Source organism: Bos grunniens, chromosome 27 (assembly GCF_055505025.1).
Source record: "Bos grunniens cultivar Pamir isolate PY7600 chromosome 27, Bosgru_T2T1.0, whole genome shotgun sequence".
NCBI lineage: Eukaryota > Metazoa > Chordata > Mammalia > Artiodactyla > Bovidae > Bos > Bos grunniens.
Window position 1 is genome coordinate 28,931,271 of NC_141191.1, and position 23,396 is coordinate 28,954,666.

At 44.2% G+C, this 23,396-nt stretch overlaps 1 long non-coding RNA gene across 7 annotated transcripts in view; it reads left to right on the forward strand.

Moving 5' to 3' along the window:
- The first annotated feature begins 1,816 nt into the window (after positions 1-1,816).
- Positions 1,817-23,396, forward strand: part of LOC147343714 (uncharacterized) — a 231,492-nt gene continuing 209,912 nt past the window's right edge. For 4 of the 7 annotated variants that reach the window (XR_015156457.1, XR_015156455.1, XR_015156460.1 and 1 more), the window contains exon 1: positions 1,817-5,178. This is a non-coding gene — a long non-coding RNA (uncharacterized LOC147343714). Of the gene's footprint in view, positions 5,179-21,126; positions 21,948-22,658; positions 23,102-23,396 lie in introns of those variants that run through there. The other 3 variants (XR_015156454.1, XR_015156453.1, XR_015156458.1) reach the window with 3 other exon arrangements.

A 23,396-nucleotide genomic window follows, 5' to 3' on the forward strand; every position in this document is an offset into this window, starting at 1 on the left:
ATTGAAGAAATGATTCCAACAGGATAGCAAGATCAGCAAAATGGAATCTAGAGGGATTAACGAGCAGCTGGGCTTAAAACCTGCTGGGGTAAACAAACTCTGAAATTCTTGGTTCTCCCGGATAACGGTCAAGTCCCAGAAATGCTCTAGGTTTCCTCCGTAATTTTCTCATTAATCAGGAGAACTCTGCCTTTCAAAAATGTTATGAAAGGCAGATTTTTACATCCTTACTAGTTACTCCTGCTGTGTACATTGGCACGTTTCCTCCATAATTCATATGCCAGGGTCCCCAGCCTGCTGGTCCTTCAGTAAGTCTGCGCAGTTCTGTCAAGTGAGCCGAGATATTTATAAATAAAACAATGTGCCACCTGACATTAATGATCTTAAAAAGGTAACTAATTTTTCAAGTGTGCTAATTCAACATAACAGTAAAATTGCCTTGCATTTAGAAATATGTTATTTCAGAACCTACCAAATTAGCCTGCTTTCAAAAGTTCAATTTCCCGAATGGAGAAGGGCTTAGTTAACTCAGCTCCAGCCCTGACTTCTGGTGATAAAATGCCGTGGATATATTCAGAAGCTACTAGTTTTATGGGCATTTTTTAAAGCCAGAAAAATGATCTGAGATGAGAAGTCAAGTCAAGTGATCTTTATTATTTTTGCTGAGATCCAGTGTTTACAGGGTATATGTGTGTGTGTGTGTATACGTGTGTTTGTTTGTGTACATGGCTATACAAATTCCTATAAGTCAAAATCCTCAATGTGAACCAACCATGAATGCCAAAGCTGAACCATTCAGGTTAATTTCCTGAATAATGTATTGAATTGTACCTTCATAACAATCTCTTAAGCCCTAAGCCAATCCAATTTTAAACAAACATAAAAGTCCTAGTTTGATTTTAAGTGTATTTCTGCTTTGTTTTTCCTTTTTCTTCTCCTTTTACCTCCATAACTTCCCCAACATTGAATGCCTGAAGACAATGGCACAATATCCACTAAATTCTGAAGGAAAGGAATTTTGATCTAAGATTATTATAGCCAATGAAGATGTCCTTCAAATAAAGATTTCTGGCAGGTATTGCCTAATACAAAGCATGCAACACTCAAGAACATTAAATTACCAATGAATGTAGAAAAATAAGAGTTGACTCAAAGGATGTAAGAATAGAGACCCTGCGTTGAATCTATTTAAATATAGATCTCACATTAAAACCAATAAGAATCATTACGGAATGCAAAACAAATGATACAAATCTGAACAATGTAAAACTAAGAAAAATGAAGCGGTTGGAAGAAGGGACATGGAAGAACATGGTCTTTCATAGCAGAGAGTCAAGTCCGTCTAAAACTTAAGCACAGGAGAAAAGAAAAAACTAAAATTTCCTCTATTTTTTTCCTTATCCTTAGAAGGATATTTTACGAAACAATATCTCTTGAGAAAAAAAGAACATTGATTTGATATTGACAATTTTCTGTCCGTTAAACTCAAGTGAAATTAAATTTAGTACATTTATAACAGTGGTGTGATGCCAGTTAAATAAATGTCATGTATTCTGTTTTCATCCATCCATTGTCCATCAGTTAGATGGACATGTATGCACAGACACTTGCCCTGTCCGGAAAGTGAATGTGTTAGCTGCTCAGTCGTGTCTGCCTCTTTGTGGCCCCATGGACTCTTGCCCGCTAGTCTCCTTTGTCCATGGGATTCTCCAGGCAAGAATACTGGAGTGGGTAGCCATTTCCTTCTCCAGGGGATCTTCCCAACCCAGGATCGAACCCAGGTCTCCTGAGTTGCAGGCAGATTCCTTACCATCTGAGCTGACAAAATCTTCTTTTTTCTAATTCTCAATTTGCAAGGGCTTCCAGGGAGCCCACCGGACAGGTTTGAAATGTGTTCCCGGCAGCTGGGAGACACAGGGAACTGGGGTCTGATAACCGAAGGGCAGTTCCAGAGAGTGAGAGAAGGACTCCCAGCTGCTCTGGTGGCAGAGCCGGGAGCGGTGCTTGCTCTGCAGGGAGCAGCCTGCTCTCCTAGGGTTCGTCTGGGTGAGTGGTGTGCTCTTGTTTCGTGTGGACCAAGCGGGAGCGATGCCTGGTGTGGGCTCTTCTGGAAGCCGGTGGTCTAGGGTTGCCTGATAGACCGAGGACACCTCAGCACGAGGAGTCTGGTCGTACCCCCTCTGGATGCCCAAAGGTTTTCTTTCTGGAGTCATGGGAACTTCAGGGACCTTCTGATGAGCCCCTGAAAAGTACCACCACAATCTATGTGAAGTTAACAGCCAGACCCATCTGGAAATACCAGTTGAGCAAGAACCTCAGTTGACTGTAGCTTCACCATAGGAGAGAAAGTAGTTAGGAGACAGTAGATGGCAGAAGAAGCCCCTCTTCTGAATTGAAGGCAACGAAATTTGAAGGATGGAGAAAATGTAACACTAAGTCAAGTTTGGGGACTTTCCACGTTATTATGCGACTAGGTGTCTTAACTTTTGAATTGAGGCTTTTCTTATGACCAAAAGTCACTGGAGGATATTTTGTTATCTTCCAGGAGTTAAGAACATTCTGTGTACCTGCATCCAACCATATGTCTACCACGGTGTCTGGCATGTTTATGCTGCTCTTTCTCGAATGTTCGCCATCAATGGAAACTCCGCTCTCCCTTGAAAGCCCAGTTCCAATGTCACCTTTATCGGGAACCTTCAGGGATCTACTGAAATGAAACTTGTGCTGACTCCTCTATACTCTCTGAGCACGTTCTTTTTTTTTTTCCCTTGGTTTAGCACAAAACAGACCCTCCCTAGAATTTCACCCACTGTCTAGACTAAGCTGCAGCAATTTGCTAACACGGAAACAAACCGGTTCTCTCTTTTGCATCTGTATTGGTCTCTCTATGCTCATGGGAAAAGGAGAGCAGTATCACTTCAAAACTTGATGGAAAAGCAAATTAAATTCTTAGCCCTGAGGCCAGTGAAATCGTGAACCGTCGCCTTCACCAGCCCAGCAAGGGTCCTCACTCCACGAGATTGGCATTTAGGAAACAGGAGCACAGCTGAAGCGATCATGTTTTATTTACGCTTTTCACCTGGGACAGACTGCGAGCATCAGCGCGGCTCTGCCTTTTCTGTGGACTTTGGCCTTCCCTGTAATACGGTTCTTTGTTCTGTGCTGAGAGCCCCTTCCCCCCAAGTGATGTTGGCCAGGGGCTACATAATACTGCGGAAAATGGAACGAGTGCTAGAAACGGGTCATGTAAAATTTCAGGACCTTGCTGAAGTGATAAGTCGCTAGATTAGAGACACTGTGACTAGGATATCGATGGAACTGGGGTTTTACTTTGTGTGATGTTTTATGGTGACTGGGAAATGTCTGCCTCAGTGAACCCAATTTTTAATATCTACAGGAACAATAACTGTCCTGTCAGCTAACACTAAATAGAGAAATAAGATGTGCCGCATTTAGAGATGTTGGTGTGTTCTCCCCAGGATGGGCAGACTTGGCAATGGTGTTAGAAACAGTTTGGTAAGAAGACAAGGCAATGAGGAACTGTCCCCCACCCCCAGGAAAATTTAGAGCAAATTCTTGATTAAATGGTTCAACTTGCTGAACTGCTTCAGTGACATTTTCAGTTTAAGTATGTTAAAGACAAACAAAAACCTTCAGTGGCTTACTACAAATATGACAGCTCCCCTGCACAAGGGAAGGAGGCTCCTCTCCTACCAAAATAAAGAGAAACAAAAGGAAACAAGCTTCTCTTCAGAAGTGACTACAAAGAATTTCATGCAAATAAGCAATATGTAACTGATTCCCGAATACCTATGAGCCTAAATATGTTGCTAGGTGACCTGTGAAAAAATGGAAAAGGGCAAATCACTAGTGATTGTACTTTTGGAAGAAATGTATGTCTAATATCCTGAAGGGATCTTTCAGTGCAATAAAGAAATGGACTTTCTATGCAGATATTTGGAAAATCTAGAAGATGCATTTAGAGGGCTTGTGAACACTTGAAAAATCCTGTGTTTTGCCATAAATGGTATAGTTTTTGGTAGGTGAAACATTTTAATAAAATGCTCTCATATACGAATTTTCAAAGCTATTTTCTGAGCTGTTAAGTATCCTTTTCTGCATTGAAAACTTTGTTATAAAGAGCAGACTACTTGAAAAACAGGTGATTCCTTTTCATAGTCTTACTTTTAGTGTGAGTAGAAAAGATTGCTTTCAGCTTTCCCGACTCAGTGATGGGATGTTACTCTTCCTGGCTCTATCTCTCACCCACTTTATTGTAACTGGAGAGGGTTCGGTTGCAAAATTTGTGTCTTTCGGACACGACTGCGCGACTTCACTTTCACTTTTCACTTTCATGCATTGGAGAAAGAAATGGCAGCCCACTCCAGTGTTCTTGCCTGGAGAATCCCAGGGACGGGGGAGCCTGGTGGGCTGCCATCTATGGGGTTGCACAGAGTGGGACACGACTGAAGTGACTTAGCATAGCATAGCATACATTATTTGCTAAAAGTGATGGGAAGAAAACATTATAATCTGATCATAAAAAGTCTCATTTCCTAGTCTTATCAGGGAAGACAATCACAAACAGAACTAAAAAAAAATTATTTTATCGGTTACTAATGTAACAATACACTACATAGTCTTGTGCTTTAGCATGCCAAAGTCAAGCTGTCATCTTTGATTGAGCTGCAAAAATGGGTGGGTAGGAGCCCCAAACAACTGGGTAGAAGAACAGAGATCTAAACTTTTTCACAGAAATTTCCAGAAAGACCCCAACAGCAAGATGGCAACATTGGAGGCAGCTGCCTGCCAGGCTGAGGGCATAGACTGTAGACAGAGTGCCTTAGTTTGTATTCTTGGTTCTGCCATTAAGTGCGTCCCTGCATCACACTCACCTCATTTGTAAAATGAGAATAATAATAACGATTGTTGTTATTGTTCAGTCACTTAGTCGTGTCCGACTCTCTGTGACCCCATGGATTTGCAGGACACCAGGCCTCCCTGCCCCTCACCAGCTCACTAATAATAACCTACATTGTAAGGTTGCGAGAGACAACATACAAACAGTGGCCAGACCATATATAAGAACAGAACTCTGGCCCGTGATCCACAGCACCTGGCCGAGGAAACCAACCTGTTATCTACTAGAAGCCAGCCTACCATCTCCAAGTCAGACTGGTGAGTATCAGATCACTTTTTCTAGCAAGGACTCCAGGAAGCCAAATAGTAAGCCCTGTAACAATTGGCCCCGAAGAGCCCGGACTTGATTGTTAATCTAATTTTTGGCCCTGCTTCCAACTGAGGACCATCCAGAGAAAAGCAAACAAGCCCCTCGCCCATCACCTAGCTGCCGCCCTTCCACTCCCCACCACGCCCGGCCAGCGGCCTTGGGTCAGGGCATACTGGAAGCTGGCCCTTTTCCCACTGTCAACCCTTCCCACTCCTCTGCCTGCCTTCAAGCCTCCGCCAAACACAATTGACGCTGGCTGCCTGCCTTGCTCCACGGGCTCTGGATAAAGAGCCTCTGCTTGCTCTGCTTTGGGTGGTCTTAGTTTATCTCTCAGCTCTCCTGAAGTCCCTCAGAACCTGGCTTGTCCTGTCCCTGCAGACCCCTGGCTTCACCAGGAGCAGAACCACCCACAGGGGCCCCATCCCTTCTGCTGGCATCCCCTTTCACTCTGCTTGTCCAACCTGGGAGGACACGGTCGGTCAAGTGCTGGGTCTCAATTCCGCTCTTTTCACGCTGAGTTTGTTTATTCTCAGTTTGGTACCAGGTTTCATACCAAACTGAGAATAAATCGGTTCCCATTTGTTTGGCATCCTTGGTGGAGTCAGATCGTCCCCTTACACCACTTGCTGTCCTTTGCATTGCTGTGTTGTGTTGCGCTGTGCTGTTAAAATGTTGTTCTAAAGAGACTCAGGTTAAAACAAGGGCACAAGCCCCGAAAGCCTGTTTGAACCTGCCTCATGGATTTTGCAGTTCTCACAGGACAGGCATCTGCTTGGACAAACTTCGCTTTGAATTTCACAAATAAAACCAGCTGAGGTTTTTCCTTCCATGTCAGTTTTGTGTCCAGAGGGCTTGGCTTTCATGGAGAGAGAACATTCTCTGGCTTTCCATCTGAGGTCGCCGAGAGGGGTATAGATAGGTCTATGTTTTCACTCTGCCGTGCTATCGGTTACCTGGGGTCGACCTCGATCCGAACATACTAAAATAAAACCCTATTAGTCTTAAATTGCAAGCCGTTGTGATTAGCTTGATGAAATCTCGCCGGATCCCACTTGGTCCCGCCCAGACGTGTCCCGCTGTTTGCCGTTTGTCCCTTCGTAGCCCCCTGGGTTATCAGATTGCCTGTCGTGGCATCGCGGTGCTGGTGTTCAAGTGACTTAGAAAATGAAAAGTGAAAGGCGCTCAGTCGTGTCTGACTTTTTGTGACCCCATGGACTATACAGTCCATAGAATTCTCCAGGCCAGAATACTGGAGTGGGTAGCCGTCCCCTTCTCCAGGGGATCTTCTCAACCCAGGGATCGAACCCAGGTCTCCCACATTGTAGGCGGATTCTTTACAAGCTGAGCCATAAAGGAAGCCCTCAAGTGACTTAATAATAGCCCCAAATGCCAGAGTCAGTGATGCTGGCAATTCGGATATCCTGAAGAGAAACTGTAAGGTGCTTCTTCAAAGCAGAAAGATGAAAGTTCTCGACTTAATAAGGAAAGACAAATCCTATGCTGAGGTCACTGAGATCTACTGTAAGAAAGGATCTTCTGTCTGTAAAACTGTGAAAGGAAAAAGAAATTCCTGTTTGATGTATTGTTGCACATCCAACTGCAGAAGTTACGGCCACAATGCCCGATGCATGCTTAGTTAAGATGGAAAAGGCATAAATTTGTGCAATACGATGTTTCCAGAGAGACCAGATTTATGTAACTTTTTATTACAGTATATTGTTATAATTGTCCTATTTTATGATTAGTGACTATTGTTAGTCTTATTGTGCCTAATCAATAAATTATACTTTATAATAGGTATGTGCATACAGGAAAAAACATGGTATATTTAGGGTTCAGTACTATCCATGGTTTTGGGCATCCACGGGGGTCTGGGGATGTATCCATCGTGATAAGGGGAGACCACTGCCTGTTCATGCCCACTGCTGCCCGATTTCCTGGGTTTGTCTAGGTCCACATCTGCTCCTCTGCCTGGAAAAACTCCTGCCTCTTTCCTGTACCCGTCTCGAAATACCGATTCTCATGCCTGTCTTTCTAGATGGCGTAACTTTACTGAGGTTAAGTTGGGCTTTCAGTGGCCACTCAGAGAGCATTTGACTTGAACAAAATTGTTCATTTGAGAGGTGCTTTAGAAAAGAAACGGGAAAAGTTTTTGAAAGCCCAGAGGGCACTGTTGTTTGGATTGGTAAGGAGAGACCTCCAAAAAAAAAGGTTCTGAGTCAAACATTGCTTCATTATACGATTCTTTGGTCAAGACTAACAAGCAGTTGGACAAACGTCAGCAAGAACAAACTAGACTCACTCCCCTGGTTACTCCCTCACTCCTGTTTTCCAGTTGCCTCCCTGGCTCCAGCTCTCCTTCCCCTGAGTCCTTTTGATCTCTTTCCCCTTCCCCATGTCCAGACCCTTTGTTTTGTCAACAATGCTCCTAAAATCCCCAAATGTCAATTACTTTTAAAGATTCATCCTTCCCCTGAGCCAGGTCTGAAAGCAACTATGGAATTTAAACTTTGGATCTGAGTTGAAGTAAGAGCTGTAATGAAAGATTTCCCCAAATCCGAACAAGACCAGAAAACATTCATAGAAGAATTTAGAATTCCTTTGAGTGCATAGGACCCAGGGTTATCTGACTTGCATCAACTTATATACATACATGTTAGCTGGAACGTCAGATTAAATTCTGAATGGTGGAAGCTGATTGGACTAACTCAGAACCCCAGCCTGGTAGGGATCATAGGATTCCTCTTTTCACAATAAACGTTGAGGTCAAAAATGGGCTAGAAAATGAGGTCAAAGTCTCTTAAAAGCTATCCCTGAAACATTTCCAATAAAAGATGATTGAACCACAAATCAGTCATGCAAACAAAAAGATGAAATTGCAAAAGAAGAGTTTGGCGATAGACTAGGAAATAACTTCCAACAATATTTGGAAGTTACAAAAGGTGCTGATGTCACAGCATCCTTTCTTCTCATTTTGTTAGGAGTTAAACCTAAAATTGGAGACTTCATTCAAAAAGTGTTACGGCTAATTTTATGTGTCAGCTTGACCAGGCCATGGGGTGCTCCATTACTAATCATTGCTCTGACTGAGTCTATGCGGGTGTTTCTGGATGAGATGAAGATTTGAATTGATAGACTAAGTAAATCAGACGATCCTCCTAGATTGAGTCGCCTCACCCAGTGAAGAGCCTGAGTAGAATCAGGGGCTTCCCTGGTGGTTCAGGAGTAATGAATTCTCCTGCAGTGCAGGAGATGCAGGTTCGATCCCTGGGTTGTGAAGATCCCCTGGAGAAGGAAACGGCAACCCACTCCAGTACTCTTGCCTAGGAAATCCCATGGACAGAGGCACCTGGCGGGCTACAGTCCATGGGGTCGCAAGAGTCAGACACAGTTAGCAACTAAACCACCACCACCATAATTAAGAGCCTGAATAGAACTGAAAGGCTTCCCCTGCCCCTCCTCCAAGTAGGAGGGAATGTCTTCTGTCTGCCCGCCTTCAAAGTGGGACATTATTTCTTTCTCTCCTTTAAACTGAAACTGGAACACTGGCTCTTTGGGGACTTGCTGGCATTTGAAATGGACCTGTACTGTCAGCTTTCCTGGGCCTCCGGTGTACTGACAGCAGGTCTGAGGACTCGTCAGCCTCCACAGCCACACGTGCCAATTCTTCACTGTGAACTTTCTCTTTCCTCGTGTTTATCTAATGCTCCGGAAGGTATCTCATCTTTCCCAAGGTACAGTTAATCTCTTAAGTGGCTGTAGGCACCTCTAGGGAATCCCAGAGGGGTGGGTGATTTATGATGAATACCTGTGACTCCATTACAGGATCCTTCCCCAGAGTTCTGGGTGTTTGGACTTGTTTAGATGTGGGAACTTGTTTAGGTGTGGTTAACTCCTCACTCCAGCAACTAGAGTTAGGTGTCTTCCCAGCAGACCTGGGATTTTTCTACCTATAAATGCAAAGCAGCTGTGTAGGCTGCCCATCCACTCCATTTCTGGGGATTTCATGATCAATTAGATGATCCTGCAGAGTCCTGTGACTCTAAACCCTGTGAGAACTCAGCCCCTGTGGCTGATTGTGGTAATCATGCCCACCTTGTCTGTGTGGGTGAAGACCACCACCTGTCCTCTTCTATTCAGGGATCCCCTTATTTCCACTGAAACCAGGGCGCCGGTTCCATTGTGGCATCTCCCCCTGTTGTCATTGGCTTGTAGAGGGTAGCTGCCATAGGCTTCTCAAGCATGCTGGATACCTCCTTCCCACCAACAAATAACTTCCTAGTGCCTTGGTGAAGGGAGTGTCCTCAGGTCCTTTTAGAGACTGAGATTAGGTTAGGGGTGGCTGGGTAGGTCGGTCCTAATAGATCTGGTCCAACATTTCCATCTCATTGAGGCTTTGATTTCCTTCTCCTGTAAACCAGAGAATTGGGAACATTTTAACCTCACTGACTACTAGTCACTGTTGAATCCATGCTTCAATTAACCAAGCCAGTAGATAGTTTTTTGGATTTTATAACGATTTTACTTTATATTGAAGTGTGGTTGATTTACAGTGTTGCATTTCAGGTGTACAGCAGTGATTCACTTATTCATATACATGTATACTTTTTCAAATTCTTTTCCCATCTAGGTTATTACATAACGCTGAGCAGAGTTCCCTGTGCTATACAGTAGATCCTTGTTGGTTATTTATTTTAAATACAGCAGTGTGTACATGTCCATCCCAAATTCCCTAACTACCCGTCTGCCCCATCCTTCCCCCCAGTAACTGTTAAGTTCGCTAAGTCTGCGAGTCTGTTTTCTAATCCGGTAGGTGGTTAACACTAACCCTGGGCACTGAAGCCAGTTCCTTCGAGCCTAATTCCTGGGGAAGGGTACGGTTGTCAATATGTGTAGTCCAGTCCAGCTTTATATTTCAATTTTCTTGATGTCACTCTCTTCAGATCACAGGAGTTTGTGCTATTCAGAATCCTGTAGCAAACATACATTTTGTCTGAACTCTGTTAGTACTGAACTCTCGTTATGAACATGAAGGCAAGAAGAAGTTGAAGGGCTGGGTCCTGAGTAGAAGAAACATCTGTTTTTAAAGCAGGGACAGGAATGGTCACTGAAATTTTTTTCTCCCCCAGAAGGCTGCATCCTCTGGATGGAGAGTGGGGAGGTGTTGACCCCATGCTTCAGGAAGTTTCAACCGTCTCAGCTTCATTTCCGACTACTCAGGGGACCCCCCTCTCATATCTCCGGTCCCTGCTCCTTCACCACCAGCCCTGTCTTGCTGCGGAGACATGGTGGGGTGGAGACTTCTTAGGTTTTATAACTGACATCTCCTAAGATCAGGCTTGCTCTCAGTCCTCAGTAGCACTTTCTCTCTGACTGCACAAGACAAGACACCCGGTAAATCCTGCTCTGATTTTCCACTTGTGCTTTGAGTTGAGTCACCACAAACTCCAATTTCTTCTTTTCCCTGTGTATGTGCTCTCGGGCCCTCAGAAGCCAGCTGGCCGGGAGGGTTCTTATCATCAACCCCTCACATTTTATGAGCACGGTTATTGCCATGGCAGTGACAGGGCCCATGCATTTTCTTTCTCAATAACTTGCCAACCTGTAGGGCATCCCATGCCTTGTTACAATTTGAGTAACTGTGATGCCAAAGCCGGCCATGGATTATTTGAATTCCATTTTCTCTTAACAAAGGAAGTTTTCTGTGAACTTTTCGACTCCCAGAATTCCACTGTACAGCCTTTATCCTAGGACCACTCCAGGCAACAATTACTGTATCAGTCAGGGTCCTGTGAGAAGACACAGGGTACCTCAAAATAGTTATTTTAAGGAGGCTTTAATAAGGGAGTATTTGCAAAGGGGTAGGTAAGATTTAGGAAAACCGACAGAGGATAATGTCGCCCGGCGGGTTAGTAACTGCGGGGCGCTGATGCCAACCTGGCCTGGGGAGGCAAGGGGAGGAAATGGCTACCGGAAGCCAGAGAGAGACGCTCCCTGAGGAGGCTGCCAGGCCGACTGTGGCCTCTGGGCGGCGGCGGAGGAGGAGGCAGCCAGTCAGAGCAGCCAGGAAGAGAGGGAATCGAGGGCAGAAGGGGAGACCGCGCTTCCTCTCTCCTCTGATCTCAGTTGGCTCAGCCCTGCCGGAAGCCAGAAGGCAACCACTGACGTGGTCTCTTCCAGCCAACCACCTGGGGCTCGCAGTGGGCGGAGAAGGCTCGAGAGTAAGTATAAGAGGACACAGGGAAGATCTCTAGCACCCCATTAGTCTAAAGCATCAGGCTGCCTGGCAGAAATCAGTGTTAAAGTTCTCCTGGGTTTATGACACGTAAGTGCCATTCTATGCTATCTGATTTAGTGAGTGTATATAAATGCCAAGGGCTTCCCTGGTAGCTCAGCTGCTAAAGAATCCGCCTACAACGCAGGGGACCTTGGTTTGATTCCTGGGTCAGGAAGATCCCCTGGAGAGGGGATAGGCTACCCATTCTAGTCTTCTTGGGCTTCCCTGGTGGCTCAGAGGGTAAAGAATCTGCCTGCAGTGCAGGAGACCTGGGTTCTATCCCTGGGTTGGGAAGATCCCCTGGAGGAGGGCATGGCAACCCACTCCAGTATTCTGACCTGGAGAATTCCATGCAGAGGAGCCTGGTGGGCTACAGTTCGTGGAGTCGCAAAGAGTCGGGCATGATTGAACACATAAGCACAGCATAGCGCATAAATGTCACAAGTCATTTTGTTTCAGTTGACATATGTCCCTTGAAGAAGTTCTGTAAGAAAGTAGTGTTCCTGTTTCTCAAGAGTTCCAGATAAAGCTTCACTAATTCCACTTTTAATAGAGAAATAATTAATATCCAAAACAAAAATAATTAACCTTTAATTCTTGCAAATAGCAAAACCCCAAAATGGCAATACTGAGTTGGCCAAAAATTTCATTTGAGTTTTTCCAGAACATCTTATGGAAAAACCCAAACAAGCTTTTTAAAGGTCAACCCAATAATATTAATCACAACTAAAGGAAATTACTTTAATTTTGTAACCTGAAATGTTCTCAGTAATGAGGTGATGGGGTTAAAGAGATACATTTTAAAGCTATTATGATGCTATGATTGTTAGGCTTTGGGGACTGGATTGAGGCAAGTTTGGTGAAGGAAAAATTTCCCTCCACCCTTTCTAGGTTCTTCTGGCTGGGATAAGAATTAAGTTGACCTGAGATAATTTAACAGGAGAAAATCAGATTTAATTATGTAGGTATCGAAAATCTGCACAAACATTGGAGATCCCAAAAACAGTCAGGCAAAATGAGGTGTATATGTCATTCTAGACTAAGGAAGAGGGCTTCCCAGGTGGCTCAGTGGTAAAGAATTCACCTGCAAATGCAGGAGATGCAAGAGAGGCAGGTTCGATTCCTGGGCCAGAAAGATCCCCTGGAGCAGAAAATGGTCGACCTACTCCAGTAATCTTGCCTGGGAAATCCCATGGACAGAGGAGTTTGGAGGGGCTACAGTCCATAGGGTTGCAAAGAGTCAGATACAACCGGGCCACTATGCACGCACAGACCAAGGAAGAAGGCGGCAGGGATCTGAGACTTCAAAGAGAAGGAAGGCAAGTCACAGGAAGATTAAAAAAAAGAACAAATGTCCGGTCAACAAGTGTTTGCTGGGCCATGTAGAAACAATGAGACACGGGGAAAAATTTTAATGTGCACAGTGGGCTAGGTTCTTTTTTGTCTGCAACATCTAATTCCTGTACTTTGGATGGCTCTCTGATCCTCCATCTGAAATTTTCTAGGCAGTTAAAATGGAAGAGGTAAGAGTTGTTCCTGAGCCCCCGGTTTTTTTCCTTTAAAACAAATCAGTCCAAAATAATCCTCATGCCAGAGACACATTTTGGAATGACAAATTTTGCTTTCCTATAGAAGGAACTCTTCCTTGCTAAGAGGTTGGACAGTGTTTTAACCAAGACAGGGAGTTCTGGAGATGTTGTAGAGTTGGATTGGGGAGATATTCATTTGTGTCCAGGCTGAGTTTAGAAGTACTTCCGAGACCTACAGATAATAATTCAAAAGAGACAGACTATGGGAACCCAGGAGAGAGTTCCAACATGGAGATGCCGATTTGGGTCTTGGGCTTGGACATGCTTCTGTGACTCGGATAGAGGTGATCCTGATGCTGATTCTCTTTGAAGCATCTTAGCGATGTGACAAAGTAGAAAAATCACATTGTATTCAGCTTCTGCTTGGGAGCCAAAAGGGGCTGGAAAACAGGATGTTGGGAGGAGACTGGGACACCCTCAGCTGGCTCCCAGTTTTGTCTTGGACTGGTCCAGACAGTGGTTCCTGAACAAATGTAGTTTAGGGGGGCTCCGAGCTGGGTTCAGCGTGACTCATTCTCTGCAGTGACAACATGGGCGTGGAGACCAGGGAGTTCTGGCCACCTGCCTCCGTCCAGGCTGTAATTGGCTGAGGCTTTTTGCCTTTTGTTATGTTCAGTAGTGCTGCACAGCCAGGAAGCTGGTGTGTAATCTGGGAGAGAAAAGAGGGACTCCCCTGCCTTTTCAAGGCTGCTCTTTAAGAACTCAAGCTTTCCTAAATGGACCCCAGGGGAACTCCTCCAGGCTTCATCTGAAATTCACCTTCATTTCTGACTTACTCACTTCTTTCAAACTCGTTCCCATTTCCTGGAGATTTCCTGGAGACAGGCAGTGCCTTGCCTGTTTGATGTGTGTTTCATGGGGGTCCTGTGTGGATTTCTTCAGTCTGTTAGGGCTCTTCTTACTCTCCACAAGCTGAAGTTCTCTAGCTCTTGGTAAACAGCCAGCCTCCATGTCTTTTACACTCACCAGTTGTTTAGTAGCCAGTTTATATCAAGCCAACCTCCCAGCACTCCCAGGATAACGGCCACGGGGAAGGGACTGAGAAGAGAGTCCACCTGTAGAACAAACGTCCATTTCAGTGCCCATTAAGAGTCACCAGAAGGTTCGCTTTCTGAGGGCTTTGGGACCTATCTCTCCTTGGACATACACTTTGGTCTCCAAGCTGATTAGCCAGAAGAGCCTCACGAGCTCTGTTGCTGCTCAGGCATCTGCTTTGTGGTTCTGTGTGCCGTGCACCTTACAGGGGGCTTCCTGGTGGCTCAGTGGTAAAGAATCCCCTTGTCAAGGCAGGAGATACAGGTTCAATCCCTAGGTCGGGAAGTTCCCCTGGAGAGGGAAATGGCAACCCACTCCAGTATGCTTGCCTGGAAAATCCCATGGACAGAGGAGCCTGGCGGGCTACAGTACATGGGGTCACAAAGAGTCAGGCATGACTTAGTGACTAAACTACAACCATGCCTTACAGAACCGGAATCTGTGATCTTTCGCTCTATAGGGCTTGGGTCACCTTGTTTGAGAGTCAAGAGCAGAGCAGACAATAGCCTTATTCCCTAGGACCATGATCAAAAATAGCTTAATAACACTGACAATGGAAAAGCTTTCAGTTGGACAGATTTCCTAAGGAGCTTCTTTTTAAGAGACGGGAGTTCCACAGGATCCTATAGGGCCTGCTCAGAAGAGGCCTTCCCGCATATCCTCTTCTTTAGCTCGTCTCTGAAGTACCTGTTGAGTAGATAACAGTATTTGATGCACATTTCCTGAGTTGTTTGGCAAATGTGAAAAAGCCCCGCCAAACAAAAGATCTTTACTACTTGACCATGAGCACGTGGCCCCAGGCCTCCTGGAGCCTAAGAAGGACTGATAACGTTCACCCCCGTGACACCACCTGTTGTCTCACCATCAGCCAGTCAGAGAACTGTGATCCCATACCCTGTGGATGCCCCAATCCTACCTGCCCTTTAAAGATGCTCTGCCGAAACCCTTGGGTGAGCGCGAGGCTTTTCAGGGCATGAGCCACCCCATCTCCTCACAGGGCCCTGCAATAAACCTTTCTCTGCTCCCAACTCCCATATTTCAGTTTGTTTAGCCCCACTGTGTGTCGGGCACACGAACTTGCATTAACAAGACGATAGAAAGAAATGAGGGAGTGCGCAATCTGGAACCTTCTTTTCTTAAGCCTCTTCTAGCAAGGTGATGGGGGTCTTTCCTTCAGGCCTTTCCCCATTTCCCTATGGCTCAGAAAGGCTGCATTTCTGCGGGTGGAGAGTTACTGCGATGGGCTTTCTAGAGGCAGCTCCTGCAGCAACTTTAGTTGTAAGTAGAGTCTCCTGTGTTTTCTTACTCCCCAAATCCATCAACGTTTTCTCTGAGGTGATGGCCAGGAGCATGATAGAGGTGGGTTTCCCTTTGTTGTTCATGATTAGTCACTGCTATTTTAGGTAATACAAGCAGGCTTGACTTTAATAAAATATTTTCACAAGTAAACATGGAAATTTACCAAAGGTATAAATTAGGGGCATGACTTATCATAATTTTTAAGTTTTTGTTTTACAAAGTGAGTTTCCCTTGTGACATCCCCTAAAATAGTTGAATTATTTGAATACAAAGAGTTCTTTCAAATTTGATGTGTCTTGTAAAAACATAAGGTATATACTTTTAAGTCAAAAATTAAACAAAAATGTGGTCTATTTGTAATTATAAGGGTGTCAGTATTAAAGCAGTAGCTTCATGATTTATGCCCAGTTTTCTGATGTCTAAAACATAAGTTTTATGTTAACTAGCTAACAAGTTGTAAAGGAAATTACTTTTCCTAGGTTCCTCCAACAATCATAGCTCGAACTCTGGTGTTTTTTTTTTCCCATGAGCAGGCTTAAAGGTCCTATTTCCATTGTGTGAGTGACTTCCTAGGAAGTAGCTGAAGCCAAGGACTGAGCGCATTTGCACTCATCTGTAGTGGATGAGGGGGTTGCCTGTACATAGCTGATGTCTGTGTGTCCATTCATGGAACACGTGGGAAGAACCCAGCTGTGCAAAGACACTTGGAAGGACAAAGATCATGCCTGTCTTCCTGGTCTTATGACAGCCGCTTCTGTGCAACTTACTGGGGAATAAGGAGGGTGTTGAGTTTGTGGATGGACCTGCTGTTTGGTGAGAGTTGGTAGACATTTATGCCTGTGTCTATTTAGGCTACGTTCACACAGTCATGTGACTTGATGTATAGAGGGTCTGTTGCTCTGAGTGGCTCACCTTTTGTTCTGTGTCACAGGACAGGCCCCCATGAGAAGACTCCCACCTAACATATGCCCCTTAGAAATGACCTCATCTCCCACATGAAAGGAGACATTTTATATTTGTCCTGGAATTCCCATTAGAGTCCTATAAAAACTCTGAAAGGAGTCCAACACTCATGGAATCCTCTTCTCTTGAGAAGTTTTGCTTATTATAAGGGGTTAGGTAGGGCAACAAGTTGAGGAGCCGTTGCTTATATGGAAAAAAAAAATCTAGTCTGATGTATTGAGGAAGAAGAGAATTATAAAGAGTGTAGAGTAAGGTTAAAAAAAAAGCACATGATGTACTCAATACTGGAAGAAGAAATAGAATAAATAACATGTGAAAACACTGTGCATTTCTCACAATGATAGTGAAACGAAATGCTGCTGATGATAATGAAATATTGATAGGCAGTGTAATGATACAGATGAAGTTGTTGGTGGGGTTTAAATATTTGCAGCTGTGCGTGTATGTGAGTGTGTGTGTGTGTGTGTGTGTGTGTGTGTGTGATTGTGCATGGTGAGTGGGGTGGGTAGAGTTTGAGGCAACAGGTTTAAAAAAAAAAGCCACTGGATTTTCTCCCTGGGGAACTTTGCCAATGTGTTTGAAGAATTGATTTATTTTTCCCTTCTCAGTGGTGGTATCCAGTTTTCTTTAAACATGATTCAATTTCTACCTGCTGTTCTTTTAGAGAATTAAGGTTTAATTCCTGATCTTAGCAGTTGGATAAATGTGCTGTTAATCCTGCTGTTTTATAGAGTCAGGCCCACCAGCAGCCCCTAACAGCTTTTATCCCTAACTGCTCCATTGATGTCTTGAACTCACAGAGTGCTGTGTGTGTTCAGGACTCACATTCTGCAATGCGGTGATATCTGGTCAGTTATTGAGGGAGAGAGTTATTATCTGTCCCCACCAGGTCAGTGACCCCTTCAGTAGGTCCTTTGCCTAGAGCTGGGAATGCCCATCAAATAAAACTAGCTTCCATAAATCAGAGCAGAAACTTTATTCATTGATCAAGGAATAGAGAAGGGAGAGTTGGTGTTCTAAAAACACCTTCCCTCTGAAGGGAGGGCAGTAAGGGAATTTTAAGGTTTAGGGGGATGACGCATCATTAAAGCTCCAGGAAAGGGGTGAAGATTTCCAGGGGCAGCTGGGCCCACGCAGTCTTCCAAGCTTCTTTGCACACGGCACTAATTTTGACGCTTTCTAACTGCTCTGTGATGGAACGATCAGTAAGTGAATTCTCCTAATATGTTAATTACCTAGTTATTTACATTCTTTCCACAAGAATAATATCTTAGCACAGTCAGAATACACAGTTCATCCTGAAAAGCTGGAAGGGATGTTGTTGGCAATGGGTTCCATCCAGTGCTAATGCTAGGTGTCTCTTTTATGCTATTTACTCTGATCTTTGGACAAGTGGTTTAAGGCAGAGATGTGAGGCTGGTTAATTCAACTTGGAGGTGTTGAAGGAACCCATTCTGTAAAAGTTAGCCTATAGCTACTGACTCAGGGGCCTGAATCCACCCAGGAGGTGAGATTCTTTAAGACAAAACAGACTGAAAATGTGGGAGGGGAACAGATTTGGGGACTGATTTTTTTTGGCTGTCGTACATAAGAGGATTTTACTTCTGGAGTCCAATTTCTTTCTCAGCACTCACTCTGAGGGGATTCATATTGTCGAAATTTGGTGCATGTTTGTATTGCTGCTGAAGGGTCTGGGGATTAAAAAATGTCCGTTTTGTTCCTTGTGTCCTTCTGGGGAGCTGTTACAGCACAGCCTGGCAGCATTTGAGATGGAAACAGGTAGGAAGTGAGTTTAGGCTCAGGGTGCAGTTGGGCAGTGAAGTTAATTCAGTAAATGTTCCGTTTCGGCCATTTCAGAGCCTTTAGGAACAAAAATCCTCTCTATGTGAACCCAAGGAAGATAAAGAGCAGCAACAGGTGTGAACTGAGTTGCTCATGAAAGTGGAAGCAAAACTACTCTGGTACGCTGCAGGCTTTCTTCCTTGAGAGAGGGAGAGTGCGAGCCATGTTCCCAGTTCATTGTGAATGTGGTTGTTCCAGCACAGTAAAGGCAGCATGTGTGAGTTACTGGCCGTGGTGAAAAGGGAAGGCTTATCCATTATTATTTGTGCTTATTGTGAAGGGACTTTCTCTGCCATGATTCCTGCTTTCTCTTGTGCCACTAGTTTCCTTGTCCTGCATCCTGTAAGATATTCCCATCAGGCACTTCACTCCTTGGCTTCCTCTAGTAGGTCTCCCAGCTCTGGGCTCCCCCAGTTCTCTGATTTCTCATGTTAAGTCAGCGGCTGGTTGAGTCAGGTCAGACCTGTGCTGGGGCCATCAGGCATCGTGGGGAGGTGATTATTAAACTTGATAATTTGATACCTGCATCAGGAGACTTTGCTGGAAAATCCTGCACGTCCAGGTGAAGACTCCTGCTCTACCTTTTACGTCTGACATTCTTTCTTCCACCTGGAGACACAGGGGCCTGATAGGCTGTGACTTTTGTTCTCAAAACAAGGCATGAGGACTTTCATTGCCAAAAGTGAATTTATCCAAGTTGCGAGAAGAGAAAGGAACAGAAGAACAAAGTATATTCTAAGTTTCTTCTGTCTTTTGCTCTTTGAGAACGTGACCCAAGTAAGAAAAGTTATAATTTCATCTCATCATTCTCATCAATTTGGATGTAAAAGGGCGTCAGGTAGCTTCAGTCCTGGGTTAGAGGAAGCAGTTCTCATACATGGGGCTTGTTGGTGGACAAACTTGTCAGCTGATCCTTCCTAAAATAGGTGGGTGAAGGTCTACGCCATTTAGACAGTTGAATGAAAGGAAACACCCTCTACCAATGGTGGTCTGAGAAAGCAGATCTTGTGATACTTGATTATTATATAATGATTTGAGTGGATATTAATCATTTGAGTAGTAGATTCTGACTGATATCTGTCTTTTGGAATTCTGAATTTTTCCATCACAGGTTATATTTGTATTTGTTTTAAATGTGCCAAAGGAAAGGGGATGCTCCCTGATCTTTGGTCAGGAAAGCCCCCAAACATTTATTGCATTATTTTTCTTTATCAAAACTTTCCACTCCAGTACTCTTGCCTGGAAAATCCCATGGACGGAGGAGCATGGTAGGCTGCAGTCCATGGGGTCGCTAAGAGTCAGACACGACTGAGCGACTTCACTTTGACTTTTCACTTTCATGCATTGGAGAAGGAAATGGCAACCCACTCCAGTGTTCTTGCCTGGAGAATCCCAGGGACGGGGGAGCCTGGTGAGCTGTTGTCTATGCGGTCTCACAGAGTCGGACACGACTGAAGCGACTTAGCAGTAGCAGCAGCAGCAAGCTTGTCTGTAGTCAAATTGATCTTTTCCATGTGACTTCTGGATTTTGTATTATTTTTAGAAAGATCTCCTCTTTGATGTATCTATGTATGTCTGTGTGTATTTATGCATTGTAAGTATATATATATATATATAAATATACATTCATACTCATATTTATCATCTACATTCATTTTGTTCTTTGGTTTGGCTTATATTTATTATAAGCAATATTCTCAAATTATGCCTAGCTGCATTGTCTAATATAGCGCTCCGAAAATGTATGGGAGGAGTACAAGTTTGTAGAGTTTTTTTGGCAGCGACATGGAGAATGGGTTGGAGGGATGCAGATGGGACATGAATGGGGACAGAAGAATCAATTCAGGCTGTAGTGATCGTCACAACACAGAAGGCAGGAGAGCCGGAAACACAGTCAAGTCCAGAAGGGGTTTCTGGTCTGGGAGGTGGAAGTGGTAATTAGCAGTGACTGTTGGATGAAAAGCTCTCCTTTGCACTGTTTACGCGGCGTGTCTCTGCAATTTCCACATTGGCCACTGGGTGGCGTGCTCAATCCACAGAAACACTCCTATCGGCTCAGAAGTTTCTATCGCTGTTGACAAACGGAAGATCATTAAGAAGCCAAGACCGGCTGCTCTGTAGAACTGAGAGGTTAGAAACTTAAACCAACAAAATTATCCTTTAATTGAATAATCCGTTTGACCATTGACTGCTTTCTATGTGTCTTACAAAAGCTTATTGCTTTTTAATTCCCTCTTCCTCCAGGACGCTGAATTTGAGAAAGCAATCAAGAAACATTAGTTCAGACAGCCACAATCACATAGGATCACATCCTGTTCCTTAACCAGACAGGTTGCTTCTTATTCCCAGACCTCTCTAATGTGGACTAATTCCATAGTCCTCCCTGTGGGCTGAATTGGGTTCCCTCCCCACCCCCAATATGACTGTATTTGGAGATATGACTTATAGGAGGTAATTAAGGTTAAATGAAGTTGTAAGGGTATGAGTACTCGTCCTGTGTGACTGATGCCCTTAAGAGGATTTAACATTTCAGGATTATATTAATGATAAGTACTGGGGAGTTGAAGAAACCCTAAGACAGAAGAATTGTAGACTATTTTTCTCATTCCCCCCAACTGTTTTAAACAAGACAAAAATCCCTAAAACTTGTCATATGTATTATTATATGGCATATGTAAAAGTTTTTATTTAGGAAATGATCAGATGTCCAATTGCACAGAGCCAGAGGAAAGCTGATAATCTGTGGCAAAACTTCTAGAATCTCTCCTGCAATTTTCCCGTTTGCTCAAATTCCTTAACTGGGGACAAGGCCTTTGACTCTGCAGTTTGGAATGAGACTGCAAGGTGCATGTCCCCAGGAAGTTAAAGTATTGTCTTATATTCCTCCCCAGGTGTGAACCATGGATGCCTTTACATGTAGCTGCTTCAAGGATAGTAGAGTGGTTGGTGGTCCTAAAGAAAAGGAGGAAGGTGGGAACTTCCCTGGCTGTCCAGTGGTTAAGACTTCAAGTTTCCAATGCAGGGCGTGTGGGTTCGATCCCTGCTCAGGGAACTGAGATCCCATATGCTGCACAGTGTGGCCAAAAAATTAAAGAAAAGAAAAGGGGAAAGGCGAGAAAAGGTTTGGAGAAACAGAGGGATAAGGAGGCAAATTATTTTGTTCGGAAATAGCAAGGCTCTGATCTGCCAATTGAAAAGCAGAGACAGTACTTTGCCAACAAAGGTCCGTCTTGTCAAGGCTATGGTTTTTCCAGTGGTCATGTGTGGATGTGAGAGTTGGACTGTGAAGAAAGCTGAGTGCCAAAGAATTAATGCTTTTGAACTGTGGTGTTGGAGAAGACTCTTGAGAGTCCCTTGGACTGCAAGGAGATCTAACCAGTCCATCCTAAAGGAGATCCGTCCTGAATATTCATTGGAAGGACTGATGCTGAAGCTGAAGCTCCAATACTTTGGCTACCTGATGGGAAGAACGGACTCATTTGAAAAGATCCTGATGCTGGGAAAGATTGAAGGTGGGAAGAGAAGGGCACGACAGAGGATGAGATGGTTGGATGGTATCACCTACTCAATGGACATGAGTTTGAGCAAGCTCCAGGAGTTGGTGATGGACAGGGAGGCCTGTTGTGCTGCAGTCCGTGAGGTCACAGAGAGTCGGACACAACTGAGCGACTGAACTGAACTGAACTGAACTGATCTGCCAGTTAGCCTCCAGGTTTGTTATTTTTTTGTTCACTCACAAAAGGGATACACTTATAACATTTAAATTCTCCAGACTTCACTTTGAATCAGAATCTGAGGTCCACTGCTGACACTTAGGTCAAGGTGCTGTCTAATGCCTTTTCCTGATGTATAAAACAAAGCTAATGCCTACCTATGGAGGTGTCTGGAGACGAAAATGAGGTGATGCCTACGAAGCCGCTAGCCTTGTGTGGTGCAGAACTGGGGCTTAGGATTGTTTGGTGAGGGGTTCTCATCAGAGTTAAGAGTATGGCCTTTGGGGTCAGACCTTTTGGTCTAAATCCAACTTGGCCACTTCCTCGCTAGGGAATTTGAACACTTCGTCTTACAAGTTTCCTCATCTTGTAAGATGAGCCTGTGTGCTCATCTGCATCGACTGAGCACGCATGCAGAAGCTGAAGGTTGGATTTCCCTCCTTTTTGTGAGAGTAAGACCACTTGCTTCAAGCTCTGTGTATAGTGAGGGCTCCTTAGTGGGAGCTCCATGACCAGCAACTGACCCTGTCCCCCCCGTTAGGCTCAGTCACTGCACATGGGCCCGGGGGGGACATGTGGGGCAGCTGCTTCTGCTCAGGCCTCTCTCTTTCTCTTTTTTAGGTCTGCTGGGGATAAATGCTTCCAGTTTTAGTTTGAAAATGGGTCCAGCCAATTTTCACTTTCAAAAAGTATTTTTACTTTATATATAGGGGCTTCCCTGGTGGCTCAGCCGTGAAAAGAATCTGCCTGCAATGCAGGAGACACAGGTGATCCGGGTTCAGTCCCTGGGTCTGGAAGATCCCCTGGGGAAGGGCGTGGCCACCCACTGCAGTATCCTTGCCTGAGAATCCCATGGACAGAGGAGCCTGGTGGGCTACGGTCCGTAGGGTCTCGAAGAATCACAAAGAGTGGACGTGACTGAGTCAGCTGAGCATACAAGTGCACACTATGTATAGAATTTTAGGCTAAAATACTTTGAAGATATTATTTCATCATCTTCTGGCTTTCATTATTTCTTTTGAAAAGTTATCCTCTGTCTTAATGTCATACCATTTATCCTTTAAAAGTAATCTTTTTCTTTTTTTAAAAAAATTTCTCTTTATTTATTATTATTTTATTTAGCACTTTTAGCTCTGTAAATAAATCTTACTCTGATGTACCTAGGGATTTTCTTTGTTTTTCCTGCTTTGGGTTTGAATCTGTGAATTTGTGTATTTCATTATCTTGGGAAAAATTGTATCGTTATTACTCCAAATATGGCTTTGTCCTCATTCTCTATTTCTTCTTCTAGGAGCCTGATTACATATGTTGCATATTTTTATTATATTCTGTTGGTCTCAAACTCTTTGCATTTTCCATGATTCACTCCAGATATTTTCTTTTAAAAATAAAAAGACATTTTGGGGGTAGCAGTTTTAGGGTCATAGCAAAATCGAGTGAAAGGTACA